Raw genomic sequence first — 15,515 nt, 5'->3', positions numbered from 1 at the left:
CTGGAGCCTGCGCTGTGCGCAATTATGCCCCAGACACCACTTCCTTCCGTGTTGCTCAGCCTACCTCTTCTTACATCTAGGGCCCCCGTGACCGCTCTCTGAGTTCCCAAAGCTCCCAGCCATCACCCTTCTAGAGCACTGCTTCATCCTGCAGACCTTTTATTCCACCTCATGAACATACTTGATCCTGATAGCAATTCCTCCGATTAATGCTTGCTCTGTCAGCTATGCTGATAGACTAAAGCATGCTAATGAGTACTAATAATTTTTTTTTTTTTTTTCTTTTGAGATGGAATCTCACTCTGTCACCCAGGCTAGAGTGCAGTGGCGCGATCTCTGCTCACCGCAACTTCTGCCTCCCTAGTTCAAGTGATTCTCCTGCCTCAGCTTCCCAAGTAGCTGAAATTACAGGCGCCCACCACCACACCTGGCTAATTTTTGTATTTTTAGTAGAGATGGGGTTTCACCTTGTTGGTCAGACTGGTCTCGAACTCCTGACCTCAGCTGATCCACCTGCCTCACCCTCCCAAAGTGTTGTGATTACAGGCGTGAACCACCGCACCTGGCCTAATAATTTTCTATTGCTCTCATTTATGTCAGATATTTGCATTTTGTTCCAGAGACAGTCCTTTCATGGACAAGAATGTCTTCAATGGTAGGAATTCTAGATAATTAGTTGGCTGGTGGCAGGCCATTAGGTGGCTCTCAAATGACCTCATTATTATGAACAGGAACAAAATTAATCACAGGTTCAATACGCAGTTCAGCTATTTGACTTTACTCTGTTTAACTTTCCAGACGACACCAGAAATTGATATCCTTTTCTGAATAATGCAAGTTATTTCAACACATGGAAGATCAGAAAGCATGTGGTAATAGATGTGTATATATGTGTCATCCCAGGTAGAAACACGCCCAGTGTACGTCCTCGTGATGGCTTGGGAACAATAGCATGTTCTAATATGTGCTCTCCAGTGTACACTCATGGTGTTCACAGCTATCAAGAAGTGCAGCTTTGGAGCAACTGGCACCTCACTCCAGTTAACAATAGTCAATTGCAATGGATCACACCTGAAGATTCAAGCTGGCTCATCCATTGTAATATAGTTAGGACAGGTTTTGAGAGTTATTTGATCAAATAACAATTCAATTCCATTTTTTAAAACTTTGTATTAAAACATGACACACATGCAGAAAAGCGCACACACACGGAGTGTGCTTGCAGCACAGTGAATTTACTCACGAAGTGAATAAACCCCTGTAACTGCCCAGTGATGAGGAAAGAGAAGACAGCTAGCTCTCGAACCCCCTTCCTCCCTCTCCCTTTTATTAACATCACATCATCTCCAAAGTTTTCCACTCTGCTAACTTCTAACACCATAAACCAGTATTGCCTGGTTTTGAACTTCATGTTTTTAATAAATATTTATATTTTTATAAATATTTTTATATTTAAATATTTATATTTATGTTTCTTCTGTGACAGTTCCTTACACACACACTTATGCTTTCCATTGCTCTTCATTCCTTTCTGCATGTCTACATTTCCACCTTCCTTTAAAACTCCCTTTAGTTGTTCTTTTTTTTTTCGAGATGGACCCCCAGGCTGGAGTGCAGTGGTGCGATCTTGGCTGTCTGCAAGCTCTGCCTCCCTGGTTCATACCATTCTCCCGCTTCAGCCTCCCAAGTAGCTAGGACTATGGGCACCTGCCACCATGCCTGGCTAATTTTTTGTATTTTCAGTAGAGACGTGGTTTCATCGTGTTAGCCAGGATGGTCTTGATCTCCTGACCTTGGGATAGGCCCACCTTGGCCTCCCAAAGTGCTGGGATTACAGGCGTGAGCCACCGCACCCAGCGACTTTAGTTGTTCTTTAGTGAAGACCTGCAGGTCACAGATTTTCTCTATTCTAGTTCTGAAAAACGTTCATTTCAGTTTCATTTGTGAAGAATATTTAAATCAGTAAAGCATCCTAGGTTTACAATTTATTTTTCTTTGTGTTCTCTTATTGTGCTAAAATATACATAACATGAAATTTACCATTTTTAAGTATATGATTCAATGGTATTAATGACATTCATGATGTTGTGCGACCATCATCAATATCCATTTCCAGAACTTTTTCATCATCCCCAAACAGAAACTCTGTGCCCATTAGACAATAACTCCCCAGTCCCCTTACTTTCAGTCCCTGGTAACCTCTCTTATACGCTATGACTGTGCCTATGCCTACCTGAGGTACCTCACATAAGTGGAATCGAACAGTATTTGTCCTTTTGTGTCTGCTTTCTTTCACTTGGCAGAGTGTTTTCAAGTTTTATCTATGTTGCAGTATGTGTCAGAATTTCACTCCTTTTTAAGGTTGAATAGTATTTCATTTTTATATATATATATATATGCCATACGTTTTAATCCATTCATTTATTGATGGAATTTTAGTTTTTTTCCACATTCTAACCATTTTGACTAATGCTGCTATGAACACTGGTGTGCACACTAGTTATTTTAACATCTTCACCTTCAAAGATTATAATACTGATGACTAAATTATCACCCAAGACTATTTAAAAAAAAACAAATATAATGATCCTTTGCATTTTGCACACACGTCACAATTTTGACTTCGCAATCTATGAATGGAGCCGCTGTCTGGGGAATACAAAGACAAAAAATTCCACCAACTGAACTTAGTTTTAAAGAAACCTGTTGTTGGGAGAGGAGTTCTACAGCCAAAGATTTGCCTATGAACCACCACGTATGGAAAATTACTTTTCCAAAGAAGAACCAGACAAGTAGATGATCTTTTGATGTCACGTTTCCCCTAACTCCTAAGTTTTCTGTAAGGGAGAGAATGTGTTCACGCCGCCAATGCGTCAAGATCAGTGAGAGGCGCTCGGTGAGGAAAGAGCACTTGGTGGAATGCGGGCTGCCAATTACAAATCTCCGGATAAAACAGAGAGAAAATGCAACTATGTCTCCACTGGAGATCCCTAGTTAGCCAACAGATCAGGCACAGGGTAAAAAGACAAGTGTAATTATTTCAGTCTACTAGAAGAGCAAGAAAAAACGCCTTGGGGTCTACATTTACGCTTATTAACTACTAAAACTAAAATGAATTAGTGTTTGTCAGGCAAAGAAAACTGAAAAATCAGGAATTGCACTCTGTAACTGCCACAGTGGGTTTCTTCTTCATTTTTTATCAACATAATGTAAGTGAAATAATTGGAGAAATAAAAAGAAATGAATTTATCATAAAAAATGTATATTTTAATATTTAGGTGTGTGGGCATAGCTATAACAGAAGATAATAGGAATTAATCAGTATGAATGCAGTAGCTGCAAATGCAGACTAATGTGAGTGCATTATATTGGCTCCTCAGACACCTAAGAAGTGTTGCTGTTGGTGACTTGATTAAGTTGTGAACAAAGTTTGTTCAAACAATCTATTAATTTACATGGCAGTCACAGTCATAACACCTTCTATTTATATTAAACATTACAAAATCATTTTGCGTTTCACAAGGAAAATAGATTTGTTTTTGTAATCATGTAATTATAAACAGGTTTTTCACCTACATGAATATCTGGCAAGACAATTAAATGTGCAAGCAATGCAGAAGAATTTTTCTTTCTTTTTTTTTTTCTGAAACAGTGTCTCACTCTGTCACCCAGGCCAGAGTGCAGGGGCACAATCACAGCTCACTGTGCAGCCTCAACCTTGTAGGCTCAACTGATCCTCTCACTTCAGCCTCCTGTACAGCTGGGACTACAGGCATGTGCCACCGTGCCTGGTTAATGTTTATATTTTTTTGTAGAGATGAATCCTTGCTATATTGCCACAGTTTGTCTCAAGCAATCCTCCCACTTCAGCCTTCCAAAGTGCTGGGATTACAGTCATGAGCCACCGCATCCGGTCAATACAGGAGAATTCCTCAATATGTAGGACTGTTTGGCACATTACAGATCATTTCATATCCCCGGTCCAATTGCACTAAATCCCAATAGACCTCCCATCCCTGTGACAGCCACAACTCAGAGGCAAATAATCCTCTGAAGTGTATCACCATCATTGAGAACTTCTTGTCTTTGAAGGTGATTAGACAGAATTGTTCTAGATAAGGAAATGATCTGACGATGGCTCCTCAGGGCAATAGTAAGGGGTTAAGGGAAGAAGACCAGGGCACACATGTATAAAAATGTAATTTGTATGCTTCCACAAGTGCTAGAGACCTAGGCCTACCGTATACCTGAAACCCAAAGATGGTAAGACCCTGAATAAGGATGTCTTTGTAGTTATTTAAGAATTCCATTTCCAGGTTTGCCATAGAGTGAGTGAGCCAGACGTGGAAACGGAATTCCTGGAAATAACTAAAAATATTAATTGTGGAGCCAATTGACTTTAAATTGTCCTTGATCATGGGCGAGAAACAACGAAAGCATCAGACACAATGCCTGAAGATCAGCGCAGAGCCCTTTACCCAATCACCTGGATTGTATAAGCCTGGGTTTTGTTTGGACAAGAACCTAAAAGTTTCCCCTTTCTTGTCATTTTGCACCTAGATCAGGAACTGAGTATGGATCTCTTGTTAAGCTAAGAAAAATGAAGGAAAGTTACAACCTGAAAACTACCGCACGTCACTGTGTTTGATAAAGCATGGTGGTCTGTCTCAAAAATGTTATTTTGAGAATTCCTAGTCTTGTGTTCCTTTACAAGGAACAGAAAACAGGCAGGCTGGAAAGCTGGACAACAGATTTAGCAGAACTTCTAATCATTTTAGGTGGAAAAAGCATTTGTGGATGGGTGAATTATTTGGGTCCAGAAGTTAACATTATTAGGTGACATCAACATAAACGGCAGAGTAAGGACCTCTGAAAATTCTCTTCTCCATAAAAGTGACTAGAACAACAGCACAATTGTCAGAATCAACTTTTTCACACATCTGGAAATTAATCCACGTCTTGCAATAATCCAGGGAGCATTCATTTAATAAAAACAGCAGAATTTTGGTAAGAGCAGTGAGCTCTGGGTGTTTTGTTAGGTTGGTGCAAACGTAACTGCAGTTTTCTCATTGTTGGAATTTGCCATTTGATGTTGGAATACATTCTCAAATAAATGTGGTTATGTTATACATCATTTTAATGGGCATTTCTCACTATGCTTTTTTGTTAATGACTTATTACTTGCTATTTATTTTAGACTATGGAAATGATGTTAGACAAAAAGCAAATTCCAGCAAGGTTTTTATTCAAGTTCCAAATGGGTCATAAAGGAGCAGAGACAACTCACAACATCAACAATGCATTTGGCCCAGGAACAGCACAGTGGTGGTTCAAGGAGACGAGAGCCTGGAAGATGAGGAGCATAGTGGCAGGCTATCAGAAGCTGACAACAACCAGCTGAGAGCAATCATTGAAGCTGATTCTCTTACCTACACAAGAAGTCACCAAATAACTCAACAGTGACCATTCTACGGTCTTGCGGCATTTGAAGCAAATTAGAAAGATGAAAAAGCTACATAAGTGGGTGCCTCATGAACTGCGTGAAATTTTTTTTTAAATCGTCATTTTGAAGTGTCATCTTCTCTTATTTTACACAATAATGAGCTGTTTCAGACTGTGATGTGTAACAAAAAGTAGATTTTATACGACAACCAGCCCAGTGGGTGGGCCAAGAAGAAGCTCCAAAGCACTTCCCAAAGCCAAACTTGTACCAAAAAAAGATCATGGTCACTGGCTGGTGGTCTGCTGCTGGTGTGATCCACTACAGCTTTCTGAATCCTGACAAAACCATTACATCTGAGAAGTATGCTCAGCAAATCAGTGAGATGCATGGAGAACTATAATTCCTGCAGCCAGCACTGGTCAACAGAAAGGGCCCAATTCTTCTCCACAATAATGCCCAACCACACATCGCACAACCAACACTTCAAAAGTTGAACAAATTGGGCTAAAAAGTTTTGCCTCATCCACCATATTCACCTAACCTCTCACCAACCGACTACCACTTCAAGTATCTCGACAACTTTTTGCAGGGAAAATGCTTCCATCCAGCAGGATGCAGAAAATGCTTTCCAAGAGTTCGTCAAATCCCAAAGCATGGATATTTACACTACAGGAATAAAAAACTTATTTCTCATAGGCAAAAATGTGTTGATTGTAATGGTTCCTATTTTGATTAATAAAGATGTTTTTAACCTAGTTATAATGACTTAAAATTCACAGTCCAAAATCATGGTTACTTTTGCCCCAACCTAATAGCTTCCCCAGTCCTATTTCCTGAGCTCCAACTCCATGACAGCTTTGAAAACCAAAAGCCCTCATTCATTATTAAAACCAGCAGCCTAGTTTGACAAACTCCAAATGGGATAAACCCAAAGAGATCCACACTTAGACACATCATAATCAAACTGTTTAAAGCCAAAGACAAAAGAGAGAATCTTGAAAGATCAAAAGAGAAGCAGCTCATAATGTACAAAGGATCCTCAATGAGAGTAAGAGCTCATTTCCCATCAAAAACCATGGAGGCAGAGGCAGTGGGATGATGTATTCAAAACGCTGAAAGAAAAGGATTGCCAACTCAGGAGTTTATAACCAACGAAGCTATCCTTTAGAAAGGAAAGTGAAATTAAAACATTCCCAGATAAACAAAAATTAAAACATTCCCAGATAAACAAAAACCAACAGAATTTGTTGCTAATAGATCTGTCTTCCAAGAAATACTAAAGAGTGTGTATGCAGTTGAAATAAAAAGACACTGGACAGTGACTCAAATCCACATTATTAAATAAAACAGCACTGGTAAAAGTACACATAAGTAAATATAAAAAAGAGTGTAAATATACATCTACACACACACACATATATATATAGAGTAACCTCTTTCTTCTCCTCTGAGACTTAAAAGACAACCACATAAATAGATAATTATAGACTGGGTATGGTGGCTCAAGCTTGTAGTCCCAGCATTTTGGGAGGCTGAGGTGGGAGGATCACTTGATGCCAGGAGTTTGTAACCAGACTTGATGACATAGTGAGACCCCTGTTCACAAAAAAAAAAAAAAAAAAAAAAAAAAAAAATTAATTATCCAGGCATGATAGCATCTTCTTGTAGTCCTAGCTACTTGGGAGGCTGAGGTGGGAGTATTGCTTGAACCCAGGAGTTCAAGGTTGCAGTGAGCTATGATTGTACCACTGCACTCCAGCCTGGGCAACAGAACAAGGCCTTGTCCTCTTAACTTGTCCTCTTAAAAAAAGAAATACATATATATATATATTAAAAACATATATAATATAAATAAAATAAATCTACATTTATGTGTGTATATATACACACATACATAAATATACATACACACACATATAAATGTAGATTTATTATATATATATGCACACACATATATATAAATGTAGATTTATATTATATATATTTAAGGCCAGGCATGGTGGCTCACACCTGTAATTCTAGCACTTTGGGAGGCTATGATGGGCAAATAAGCTGAGCTCAGGAGTTCAAGACCAGCCTAGGTAAAATGGTGAAACTCTGTCTCTACTAAAAATACAAAAATTTATCTGAGTGCAGTGGTGAATGCCTGTAATCCCAGCTACTCAAAAGGCTGAGGCACAAGAATCACTCGAGCCCAGGAGGCAAAGGTTATAGTGAGCTGAGATTGTGCCACTGCACTCCAGCCTGGGTGACAGAGCAAGACTCTGTCTCAGAAAAAATATATAATAATTAATTAAAATTAAAATTAAAATTAAAATTTAAAAATAAAATATATATTTTATATATATAAAATAATCTACATTGTAGATAAAATAAATAAATAAATCTGCTATATATAAAATAAATCTACATTGATGGTCACACAGACGTAGATGTAATTACATAGAAGCAATTTATATAACAATAACAAATACATGTAATTTGTATAACAATAATAGCATAAAGGAGGTTAAAGAAAACAAAACTATATTGAAGGAAAATTTTGTAGATAATTGAAATTAACTTGTTATTAATATAAATTACATTATTATAAATTAAGATGTTAATTATAATCCTCAGGGCAACTACTAAGGGAAAAGATAGATAGTAGATAGATACATATATACATACATACATACATACATATATACATACATACATGACTTCCCCAAATTTCCCAAATGTATCTCTTAAGGGAATTAAGATGGTATACCAGAACATATGTATAAACAACACTATTTAACACAAAATAAGGCAGTAATGAAGGGAATTGAAAATTAAGGCATAAGATATAGAAAAACAACAAATGCCAGAACTAAATCCTACTTTATCAGTAGTTATATTAAATGTAAATGGGTTAAACACTTCAATTAAAAGGCAGAGATTGGCACAATGGGTTTACATAACATGATTCAGCTATTTGCTGCCTGTAGGAGATACATTTTAGATTTAAAGACACAAATAAATTGAAAGAAAAAGATATAGCATGCAATGGTAACCAAAAGAGAGCTGGAGGGTTATAATAATACCAGATAAAACAAGTGTTTAGAAAAAAAAATTGTTACTAATGACAAAAAAAAAGAAGACATTTTAATGATAAAAGAGTAAATACATCAAAAAGATATAACAATTACAAACATACTGCACCAAACAACAGAGCCCCAAAATAAGTGAAGCAAAAACTGACAGACTTGAAGGAAGACAATTCAACAATTACACTTTAAGACTTCAGTACTCCACTTTGAATAATGCAGTGAACAACTAAAGAGATCAACGTGGAAATACAGAACTTGAACAACTCTACATGTCAGCTAGACCCAAAAGACAACTATAGAAAATACCACCCAACAGACTGGGCATGGTGGCTCATGCCTGTAATCCCAGCACTTTAGGAGGCCAAGGCAGGCAGATCACAAGGTCAAGAGATTGAGATCATCCTGGCCAACACGGTGAAACCCCATCTCTACTAAAAATACAAAAAAAAATTAGCTAGGCATGGTGGCATGCATGGCGTGAAATTCCATCTCAAAACACACACACACACACACACACAACTTATTAGAGCTAATAAATGAATTCAACAAGGCTGCAGAATACACTAGCAACATACAAAAAGTCAATACTTCATAATGAATAATCTGATATTGAAATGAAGAAATTGGCTTTATTTACAAAGTAACAAGAATAAAATACTTAGGACTAAATTTTAAAAAGAAACGCAATACTTGTACACTAAAACTACAAATCATCATTGAAAGAAATTAATGAAGACTTAAATGAAAAGACACTGGATGCATGTATTACAAGACTTACTATTGTTAGGGTCGCCATACTCCTAAGTGGAGGCACAGATTCAACGTAGTCTCTCTCAAAATTCCAGCTGCCATTTTTGCAGAAATGGACAAGATGACCCTAGAATTCATATGGAAATGCAAGGGATCTAATAAGAGCCACAACAATCTGGAAAGAGAAGAACAAATTTGGGGATTCATACTTCTAGATTTTAAAACTTACTATGGTAATCAAGACACTTGGAATTGGCATAAGGATAAACATATAAATCAATGGAATAGAACACACTCAGAATAAACCCATACCATTACTGGTACAAATGTAAAATGGCATACCTGCTTTGGAAAATAGTTTGGCAGTTCCTCAAAATGTTAAACATTGAGTCACCTATGTGATCCAATTTTTTGATATCTAGTATACAATAAAGAAAAATGAAAACATATGTCCACACAGAACTTGTACACAAATGTTTGCAACAGCACGAGTCATAACATCCAAACAGTGGAAATAACCTCCACGTCCACTAACTGATGAACAGATAAACAAAACGTGGCCGATCCATACAATGGAATATGATTCAGCCATAAAAAGGAATGAAGTACTGATAGACGCTACCACATGGATGAACCTTGAAAATAATATGTTAAAGAATCCAGACACAAAGGCCATATGTTACATAGCTTCGTTCACAGGAAACGTCTAGAATAGGCAAATCCATAGACACTGAAACTAGGTTAGTGATTGCCCAGGGTTCGGGGTGAAGGTAGAGTGGGGAGTGGTTGCTAAAGGGTACAAGTTTTGGGGGGTAGTGATGAAAACGTTCTGGAATTAGATAGTTGTGATGCTCGTACAACCTTATGAATATACTAAAAACCACTACATGACATACCTTTAAAAGGTGAATTTTATGGCATGCCAATCATATCTCAATAAAATCAGTCAGTCCACATATTTTATGGTTCCCTTAATATGAAACGTCCAGAATAGGCAAATCTGCAGAGACAGAAAATAAATTAATGATTGCCTAGAGCTGGGGGGTTGGGGTGAAATGGGGAGTGATAGGTAATGGATACAGGGCTTTTTTGGGGGATGACGAAACATTCTCAAGTTGTTTTGTTGTAAGATTGTTCCAGCATATGTGAATATACTATGAACCATTGAATCACACTTTAAATGGGCGAAGTATATCTCATTAAAGCTCTTATTTTTAAAAAGAACACTAATATAAATATGTATTTGTCACTAATCTGTTAAGTATATACATTCCTAAGAACGAAATGTTTAGGGTCAAAAGAAACAACATGGTTAGAAATATTCTTCCTTATTTAGATGTTTTATAAATCCCTTTTCTGGAAATGCGTGATCGTTGCTGATATAACAGCAATGGCAAACACACAGCTCTTACTATGTACCAAGCACTGTTCTAAATGCTTTACATGCATGAACTCGTTCACTCTTCACAGCAGCCCTGTGAGGTAGCTACTCTTTGTCTTCCTATTTTACAGATGAGGAAACTGAGACACAGAGGTTATTCAGTTTCTCCTGTAGTAAATGGAGCCAGAATTTGAATCCAGATAGTCTGGTTTTGGAATCCAGGCTCTTTGCTTTTCACTTAGGATAATCATAAGGTTTTCACGGAACCACAAAGTTCTCAGTAAGCTTTGTCAAAATTATCTCTTGGATTCCATTTCAATATAACTTACTTTAGGTATTAGAGCCTAATGGTTACAAAAATGAGCTTTGGACTCAGGCAGAGGTGACATGAATCCCAGCTCTCTACCTTTCAGCTGTAAGAAACAGGGAAATCACGAAATCTCTCTAGACCTCAGTTTCATCAACCCATAAGATTAGGATAATCCTACTTTACAGAGTTGTTGTAAGAATTAGGATAATTCATATAAAAATATCAAAGATATCACCTATTAAGTAAAGTGTAAGTAATCCTGTAAGAAACTATTATTATATATAATTTTCACTATTCAATTCCAGATCAAAAATGATGTTCCTCTTTCTTCCAATTATTCTTTGGTACCAAAATCAATTAAATGAACACAACTATATCAAGCTGCAACGTTCACAGAACTGGATTCCTATTCCTGCGAATCCCAAGACAGCTGATGTTTCACACTGAAACTGATCAGGTTCATGGAGCTCACTGGAGCTTTTCTTCATCTGAGGAGGGCAGTTTTTAAAGCCTGATCTCACATGAAACCCAACTCCACCGAAGACTCAGTGACAATCCTCTATCTGTTATATCCAATGGTAATTTCAAGCAATTCTTAATTCTTGAAGGATTCAGAAGACTGATGATTAAAGTCAATTCTGAGTAAGATTTCCAGCTACCGACACGTTATTACTAATCCTTACAACAACTTTGCCAAATAAATATTTCACAGATGAGGGAAAGTTTCAGAGAGTTGGATTTTTGTACAGGGCCAAACAAGTAAAAGGAAAAAAGCATGTAAACTCACTAATAGTCACTAGTAATAAGTAATACGGTTTGGAAATCTTCAAACCTATAAAAATTTAAACATTATTTAAATTCCTCCTATTGTATGGTTTTATTTTTAGCACTGATAAGTTTTAGTCCGTATTTGTTCTCTTTAGAATAAAAATCATTTCTTCCATGAGTGCTAGCAAAAGCAGTGTGGAATAATAAAAATATTAAGTAATACGGTCACTAAGAAGGTTGTCATGGAGACAGCTCTGGATAAGGACTTGGAATGCAGGCACAGATCGGCCATCTGCAGAATGACGAGACGGGACAGGATGATCTCTGAGACCTCTAACACGCAAATGCTCAATGATCTGATATCCACATTGTCTTCACCCGTGTCAACTAGGCTGGCCATTCCATTTAGTGAGGGCACGCTGTCAATGTGGCCAGATTCTTGGTGCAATTTAGAAGTTTCTTTCTGTTCCATGGTCATAAATGCTACCTCTGACTCATGCGTGGCTCACAACAGAAGTCAAGCAAGGAGCATGCATTTATCATTGCAAATTAATTAGCTCCACTGGAAGTCCACATTAATGGTATCTTCATATAGCAAGGGAAACATGCTATTATTATTAATGTAAAACAAAGTGACCTGAGGCAGTGCAGCTCCTTGAGTGTCTAAAAACTAGAAAGCAGTTTGGCGCCGGGCGCGGTGGCTCACGCCTGTAATCCCAGCACTTTGGGAGGCCGAGACGGGCGGATCACGAGGTCAGGAGATCGAGACCATCCTGGCTAACACGGTGAAACCCCGTCTCTACTAAAAAAAAAATACAAAAATCAGCCGGGCGCGGTGGCGGGCGCCTGTAGTCCCAGCTACTCAGGAGGCTGAGGCAGGAGAATGGCGTGAACCCGGGAGGCAGAGCTTGCAGTGGGCTGAGATCCGGCCACTGCACTCCAGCCTGGGGGACAGAGCGACAAGACTCCGTCTCAAAAAAAAAAAAAAAAAAAGAAAGCAGTTTGGCATCAAAAAGAAGGGGGCTCTCCTAACTTCTAAAGTCAGATAAAAAAGGAAAAAGAAAAAAGGGGGCTCATGTACTACAAGTTGAATTAAAGACTCCTCAGTCTGGAAGAGGCTACAGAGACTACTGCCTTTGATGGACTCAAAGTGATAACACCTACTCACCTGTAGTAAACTTCACAGACAGCACTGTTCTGACCTAAGGGCCTTGTTACAGAGAAAGTGTGTTCCCCGTTGCTTCTGTCTCTGTCATCTCTACAAAATGGCCAGACCTTCACACATTCAAAGAGACTGTTAGTCCTCTGTCCTCCTCTTGGTCCAAGTCATGTCTATTACTCAATTCCCGTTCTATTACTCTATTCTTCAAGTTCTCTTTCCAACTTATTTTTTTGCACCCAGTCTGTCTTTGCCACTGATTCTTATTCCCAGCCTACAAACATGCTCAAGTACTCCACCCCAATCTAAAAATATCCCTTTCCCTAACACCTGCTCCTTCACGAGCTACTTTGATATTTCTCTATGTCTATCCCTGAAGCACACCAAACTTGTTATAGTTAAACAAACTTCACTCTCTCAGTAACCCATCATAACACTAAATAAACCCTCTTAAAGCAGCAATTAACTTCCTAAGAGCCACACCTGGAGTTTACCTTGTTGGCTTATGGAGTTCATTCTCATATAGATGAAATCAGGTTAAAACTAACACTAAAGGCAATTTAAAGAAGGCTGCAGGGAGAGGTGTTTGTATTTGGAAAAAGCCTTTGAGTTGTGGAAGGAAGGCCACTACCCACCCAAGACATCCTAAGTCACCAGCACACGGGTCCTCTCTGTGATCAAAACACAACTGCCCAAAATTTCTCTTTTTTTTTTTTTTTTGAGACGGAGTCTCGCTCTGTCGCCCAGGCTGGAGTGCAGTGGCGTGATCTCGGCTCACTGCAAGCTCCGCCTCCCAGGTTCACACCATTCTCCTGCCTCAGCCTCCCGATAGCTGGGACTACAGACACCCGCCACCACGCCTGGCTAATTTTCTGTATTTTTAGTAGAGACAGTGTTTCACCGTGTTAGCCAGGATGGTCTCGATCTCCTGACCTTGTGATCCACTTGCCTTGGCCTCCCAAAGTGCTGGGATTATAGGTATGAGCCACTGCGCCTGGCCCCAAATTTCTTACACCCTAAGGGCAATCTGGTCATTTTTTTCAAGCTACTATAGATTTCATCTATGATTAATAATAGCCTTGTGATATGAGGTTTAAAAAAAGGTCTTATGAAACTGAAAAACCCAGAAGTATTTTAGTCTGGTAATAAGTTGCTAAGAATAGGTTCACTAGCTTGTTTTTGTGCAATGCTCTTGACTTTACTCCAGATTGTTAAATCTACAGCTGTTAGTCAACAGGTGAAGAGGATTCCCTAGGAGGAGCTACTGTTTGAAGATCTTTGAAATATCGTGACTCACAGCTTTTGTTTAAATTGGTACTTCAGATTTTAATTCCATCCTTTAGCAAATGACCTTCACAATAAAAAAACTCAAAGATTTTTTTCAGGGCAGTTTTTTCTTTCTTTTTTTTTTTTTGAGACAGAGTCACTCTGTGGCCCAGGCTGGAGTGCAGTTGCACTATGTCGAATCACTGCAGCCTCTGCCTCCTGGGTTCAAGTGATTCTCCTGCCTCAGCCTCCCAAGTAGCTGGGATTATAGATGTACTCCACCATACCTGACTAATTTTTGTATTTTTAGTAGACATGAGATTTCACCATGTTGGCCAGGCTGGTCTGGGACTCCTGACCTCAGGTGATCCACCCACCTTGGCCTCCCAAAGTGCTGGGATTACAGGTGTGGGCCACAGCGCTGGACCTAGAGCCCATTTCTTTGTTTGTTAGTTTTGTTTTTTGTTGTTGTTTTTTTGAGACGGAGTCTGGCTCTGTCACCCAGGCTGGAGCTCAGTGGCGCGATCTCGGCTCACTGCAACCTCTGACGCCCGGGTTCAAGTGATTCTTCTGCCTCAGCCTCCTGAGTAGCTGGGATTACAGGCACGCGCACTGGAGCCCATTTCTATAGGAAACAAGAAATTAGAGGAAGTAAGCATTGAAACTATCATAAGAAGTTTCATTTCAATGAAAGCAAACCATGTATTACTTACCATCTATTATATGTTGTTATATAGCAAATTATGATATCCTGGTGATTGTGATTTTGAATTTTAATTTTCTATGTGTAATGGTTTACTACAAAATAAATAATATATAATCGTTTAAAACTTTAAAGAGCACTATTCTCTGATGGGCAGGAGGATTAGCTGGGGGCGCACCCAGTCCTTGGTTAAAGGAGGTCGGGTTTCCCGTGAATGCAACATCAATCCTGCACGTGATTCACCAGGTTCGTAAAAATTAACATGAAGACCGCCGTCGCTTCTGACAGCTTTAATGAGCATATTTTAATACATGTTTAAGTTAAGTTCATTATTGGGAAATAGGAGTCTCCTTTTCATTGCAGCAAACAAAAGTCCTTTCACAATATTGGTCATGGGCCATTCAAATCCCCAAATGCTGAAACTCCTCTGAGGGATTCGCTGAAACGAGAGGACCAAGAATAAAACCAGCGATGAAGTGGAGATGCGGAAAGACAAACGGGAAGCTCTCAGGTGTGTGTCCGTGCCCAGGCGGTCCGCACCGCTTTGGTCCAGCGGGTACTGCCGCAAGTCCGAGTGTGAGCAAGCCGGTCCTGGAGAGCCGCGCATGTGCGGGGAGGGGCCCAGGTGGGCTGTCCCGGGCCAGGTTCCCAGGGAAGCTCT

The 15,515-nt window shown here is 39.0% G+C and overlaps 1 long non-coding RNA gene across 5 annotated transcripts; it reads right to left on the bottom strand.

Annotated features, from left to right (window-relative positions):
• Positions 1-4,349: 4,349 nt before the first annotated feature.
• LOC119622419 (uncharacterized) lies at positions 4,350-15,495 on the bottom strand. Of its 5 annotated transcripts, XR_012093526.1 has the most exons (5): positions 14,529-15,495; positions 10,164-10,267; positions 9,610-9,685; positions 9,296-9,394; positions 4,350-7,039 (listed from the first exon to the last, which is right to left on the bottom strand). It is a non-coding gene; the product is annotated as an uncharacterized lncRNA (long non-coding RNA). The 5 variants fall into 5 exon arrangements; XR_012093524.1 differs by having other exon boundaries at positions 9,296-9,685; XR_012093525.1 differs by lacking the exon at positions 9,610-9,685 and having other exon boundaries at positions 9,296-9,442.
• Positions 15,496-15,515: the final 20 nt, after the last annotated feature.

The sequence above is a fragment of the Chlorocebus sabaeus genome, chromosome 7, assembly GCF_047675955.1.
Source record: "Chlorocebus sabaeus isolate Y175 chromosome 7, mChlSab1.0.hap1, whole genome shotgun sequence".
NCBI lineage: Eukaryota > Metazoa > Chordata > Mammalia > Primates > Cercopithecidae > Chlorocebus > Chlorocebus sabaeus.
The sequence above is the reverse complement of the archived record's forward strand: the minus strand, read 5'-3'. Positions and strand labels throughout refer to the sequence as shown.